Consider the following 6,000-nt stretch of genomic DNA (forward strand, 5'->3'; position numbering starts at 1 on the left):
TGCAAATAAATCGATATATTTTTGAAGGAGCTGAATATCGAAGAGCACCACGTCATTTTAAACTGCAACATCGTCAACGTGCACTTTATCAACCTTAGTAAGATGTCTAAATTAGGGATGCTTACTCCTCCATGGGAACTGATCCCATGTCTAACGTTTTGGAAGGCCATGTTTGCTCTGCTCCTATTTTGTACTGTTTAATGGACTTTTGGGCTCAAATACTGTTCGTTATCTCCACATATTTACTTTTTATTTGAAAAAATGGCAAGAATGTGCACAATTTTTTTTAATGACATCGATCTCTAATCGGCAGATCTCTTGCTCCGTGATTGGAAGTTTGTGGGTTCGAGCCCCGGCTGCGATTAAGTCGATAAAAATAAGTAGCAACTGTTTCTTCGCCAAGGGCTTGCTCCTTTGAAATGAAACTTGTGGGTTCTTCGAAAAAGACCTTAAATTGAGGTCCTGTACCTCAGCTGGTGACGGCACCATTGCGATCTCTCACTTTTAAATCGTCCTAAGTCGATTTAAAGACTAAAAAAGCTCTTGACCGGTAGGTGGTGACGTAACATCAATAAATCAATCTATATCATGTGAGAATATTTTTCCTCTGGTGTGCTTTTCTTCTCATAGACTCTCTAGACACTCCAGGTAGCATATGTACCATACACAATTTAAAATGAAATAAATGCAGAGTTTGCGTAAAAAGGCGCAAGAAGTAGAATGTCCTGTTGATATATTAAAAATTCTAGTACCTTCTGAAGCCGAGTAAGGAGATATTGTAGAGTGTAAATTTAAACTTGTTTAATGTAAGTCTGATTTGTGAATATTTTAAACATGACTCGAAGGATATCAGGGTAACTTCTGTTTTGAATTGGTTGTAAAAAAATTACCATGGCTCATAAACTGTCGTAAAAGGATCATTTTGCTCGTAGAGAAAGTTATTTTGGAGTCAGTTGATAAATTAAGGCCAAAACAGCGATGATAAGTGGGTATCATTAAATACATGGAATAGCTTTATCTGCTTTTAGTTATACATGTAAAAAATATGGATATCACGAACGTTATTTAAGGGGGGACCTATGTCCGAAAAGTCTTTGTGTGAAATTTTCAAAACTTTGACATTTCTTTCCTGACCACTTGCTTTTAGTTTTTAGGTATAAAAAATAATACCTTTATATGCTTATTTTTACACAGGAGCACGTGCAAAAACAGTGTGAAATGCTAAAAATAGATTATCTTCAGACATTATTGTTCTACTCCAAATATGCGCTAAAAAGAACCAAAAATGTCAAATCACATTCGAAATCAACATGTATTTAATTTATATGACTTGTATTTTTAAAATGAAGGCAAATTCATTGTAATTCACCTCGCATGAAAAATTATAAAGGAGCACAATGTAAATCATCGTATTTTTTACAATTCCGACATGCATAACAGGTAATATCTTCAAAAGTCTTTGTGTGAAAATGTTGTAATTAATATTTTTTGAAAGAAATGACCCCTCTCTTTATTTTAACAAAGAAAAAAGTATACCTCTATGATATAAAAAACGAGAAATATGACGTTTTCTTTTATTTTCGTACTCTTCTGTCATAAATATTGACCTTTCTGCACTAAAAAAAGGTAAGTTAGTACTGTTAAACATCTGCATATAAATCTATTTTGCAATAAACGAGTATTTTGTTTTGATAAGAAATAATTAAAACAGATAAACTCTTTTCTTCTTCATTCTAATCAATCTGCCCCCCCCCCTTCCCCGTCAACAACCAACACCTAATAGAACCTAGGAAAGATTTTATACAATAAAATCTACATACACTATAAATCAATAAAATATAGGTACAAGTACATTTCTTAATTTTTTCTTAGTTTTATCCAGAAAATACAATGAATGGTAATCATAAAATTAAACATATTTCCCTGATTTAAGCCGCGGTCTTTGCTGAATTTTATCTTATATTTTTTTGCATTTTTATATCAGCATATCATGGAGGTATTTCTTCACAACTGAAATTGCTATGAATTATCCACCAAAGGAAGAGAATTCTAATATTAACAAACTCCATAAATCAAATAAAACTGTTATAAATGATGAAAAAAAATTTCTTTTTGTAAACTGTGTACGTTATTGCTTAATAACAATGTTATGCCTATAATCACAGTTGCAAAAGTTCGCTATTGTGACGTCACATAACGCTGCTTTGACGTAGAACGACATAGGTCCCCCCTTAAGGAGACCTCCATAAATTCAGGGAAGGAATCATGTTCCAATGCTAGCCATCTTAATGCACATTTTAAAAAAAAAATCATTTTTATCAGATATTCAATCATGTCAAAATTGAGGATTTCATACTGAGGATACTGAACATTATTAAATCAATTGCCCATCATATGTTGTTGAAAGAAACTTATTGGTAAAAAAAATTATATGATATTGTTGATGTTGTTTTTGAACTTGACACTCTGCTAAGAGGAAAATGTCAATACTCTTATCAAACAAATTGCAAAATATTTTCATATGTACAAGAATTTATTAAATCTTCTACGAGACTAAATTGGGAACACTGTTATATTAAATACTTTATTAAATGCATAATTTTTTCCAAATATTTGTATTAATTTTAAGCTGGAACAGTATGTAAATAATATGTTTACAGTTAGGGGTCGTCATCTTTTTTGAAATATAATATTGATATAAATAATACTTGATTGTGAATCTTTATTTTTCATTATAATCTTATTTATTATCGTGTACATGTATTATTATTAACTATTGTATCTTGACCTATTATACAAGGAGAGGGTGTACATGGGCCTTGCCTGTTTCCACACCCTTTCTGTGTTATTCAATAAAATATGTTTAAAGTATGTTCAATGGAGGAGTGAGCATCCCCTGCTGACCGGTTACACCCGCCGTGTGCTCCTTGTCATGAGCGGAAAAAAACGAAAAATCCGCCGACAATTTATTGTTTAAATATTGACCTAACAATTAGCATGCAAATGAGACTGCTGATATTCTTTTTTCATCAACTTCTTTGACAATGATGTACCTCATTTTAGAAATTGTCATTATATGATACTGGTGTACCACGTGTAATTTGAAACAAAGGTCAACATTCTATTGCATTAAGTAAAACTGTATTTTTGAATGGTATCGACTCAATGGATTTTATAAATTTGTTAAATTTATCAATGTCCAACAGATTTCAAATGTACAGCTACACTATTGATTAAATAAAAAGAATTATAGTATATATATTGACCTCGTAAGATCACATAAGATCACTCATCTATCAACTACAGAGGTGAGCGACCAATAGCACAACGGTAATACATGAAGCAGAGGGGAGTACAACAAATAAAATGACTCAATTAAATAGTGCAATTGTTTAAATTCAATTTATTTCTTCGTTGCGTTTGTAAATTTTGGACCATGATGTCTAACTTAATTTATTTGAACTGAAAATTTAATACAATAACTGAAAATCTAAATGTCCTAATCAAGCTAAATCGATGTCACCATACATAAAAACATGAATTATTGTTTACGGAAGCAGTATGACATAGATAAGGGTATTTTTTAGCACTATTATGACCTAGATTTGATTAATTTCATCTTTATCATAATTATTTTGAAAAAAAAGTCATTAAATAAAATTTTACGCTATGGTGAAACTTTAGTCTGAGTCGTAAAATGCAAAATTTTTATGAAAAAAGCCACGAATGTAGAATAACGTCATAAAATGTGTCATATTTCCATATACATGTATCATTAATATTCCTATGAAAAATGGCCTAAAGTTAAAGTTTTTATTTTAATATTTCATATAAAGCAATCCCTTGTTCCAAAATATGCAATTTCATGATGAATTAACTGTTTTTTAAGATCAAAAAAAATTTCATTTCCACAGAGCCTTTTCCCAAATACCTGTATTCTTAAAAATAATTTTAAAGTAGGATATTAAAGCACCAAAATGTCTACAAGACATAAGATAAACGTAATATATGTAGTGTTTTTACCATATCAATCTGGAAATACCCCTCGTTACGATATTCATCTACTTAAATATATCTTTATTTAGACAAGGCTCTTCATACATCTTGATATAGGGAATAATCGCAAGTTTCTGCAACTTTCTCTTGAAATGTAGGCATGACATCTTTCTTCACGATTTTTAAGCACAATGCAGTTTGTGAATTCACGAGAGACAATTGTTACCTTAATAGCTGCGTTTATAATCCACTTTTTGTTATCCTTACTGCTCTATGGAGTTGGTGTTATACATTTGGCGCTTCTTGATGTTTATACACTACCTCAGTCGTTGGGTCGCTGTTCATTAATCATCTGAGCATCTCAGGTACGCTGTATAAACTTAAAAAAAACAACAAAAAAGTCAAATTTAAGTGTAGATAAGATCATAGAGATATTCTTTATGTACAGTGTAACTTCAATCCTCGACACCACTACGTTTATGCAGGATTACATTAGAATTTTAATTTATTATATCAATGGCCGTAAGTACCGAGTATCGGACAAATTTTGAAGCTCTCCACCGGCAAGTGGTGGCGTCTCCATATGAGTGAAAAATTCTCGAGAGGGACGTTCAACAACATATAACAAACAAAACATGGGAGTAATAATATCAATTTAGCAATTGACAAAATAAAACACTTATAATTAGGAATTATTTAACTTCGTGATATCTACATTTACAGATTTTTGTCTATAGTATGCAACAAAAATATGTATTTATGTCAACTTAGATATGTTGACATGCAACTTACCAATCTTGTAAGAAAATATGAAAGGTCTCTTTTTGTATAGCTTTCAATTCGACGTTTTAATCAAATTACAAAATTTTGTTTTCATTTTCATTCATACAGTGAAAAAATATATTCAATAAAGCTAAAAAAAAAAGACGCCGCGGTATCTGGCACATTTATAATAGGCACTTGTTTTTGTAATAAATTTTAAACCCGTATATTATTCAACTATGGGCTAGAAAATTTATTATAACAAAAGCATGTGCCTGAATTTTTAAGTCTGCGATTTATAATTGAAAATTATAAACAATTGACGAGAGAGTACAGTTTAGAATTTATTGAGTGTTACAACCTCAAACATCAATACAGCTACATGTAAAACCATGCCCGGGCTCATTTCTTCTTTATCAACCCTTACCACTGGTGGAAAAATAGAATTCTAAATTAATTCGAACATCAAGACTTGTCTAAGATAGTAAAGTGAGAACCTGCATATGGCTTACCATGCTGGGGGGTCAGTGTAACGCAAAATTTTGGGGCTGATCCCGGCAGGCGTGAACAAAAAAAAATGACCCCGAGTCAAGAAAAATATCCCAGCCGGTGTAACGACAACTAGGGTCATTTTTCGACTGTAGAAAAACATTCCAGACCAGTAATTCTACGACTCCACACACGTTGAAAAATGAACCCCATAGAATTTTGACCCCCTACCTTTTTATACAATAAAACCTTAGATATGTGTCTCCTGATATTTTTTCATACTTTCAAATGCAAATAGGGGAATTTTTTAAGTACTTTTATCCTTTTCAACATATATTTGATTGCATATCTTAATAGTAGCATCACTATTAATGTATCTGGTATGGATTTGTTTTTGGTTTCCAGAATCTCAATGAATATTTATTCATTGAGGAGCATCAATTTATTATTATATTTTTGGGTGTTTTATTATCATTCAAAGGTTTTGTTCCGAAAATGGCATGATATGTTTGTGATAACTATAAATTTTGAATTTTTTTTTACAAATCCAAAAACATAGCACAGAAGCAAGAAAAGCAACGTTATTTTAACTATATAAATTCAATTCCCTTAGCTCTTACATTTAAACTTACATATACATCTGTATGGAAGAAGGATATGGAGATAACGAACAGTATTCAATATCAAAGTCCATAAAACAGTCAATACAAAATAGGAGCAGAGCAAACACGGACCTCCAAAACATCAGAGGTA

This window comes from Saccostrea cucullata, unplaced genomic scaffold (genome assembly GCF_032062105.1).
Source record: "Saccostrea cucullata isolate Sc308-1 unplaced genomic scaffold, CSIRO_AGI_Scuc_v1 ctg287, whole genome shotgun sequence".
NCBI lineage: Eukaryota > Metazoa > Mollusca > Bivalvia > Ostreida > Ostreidae > Saccostrea > Saccostrea cuccullata.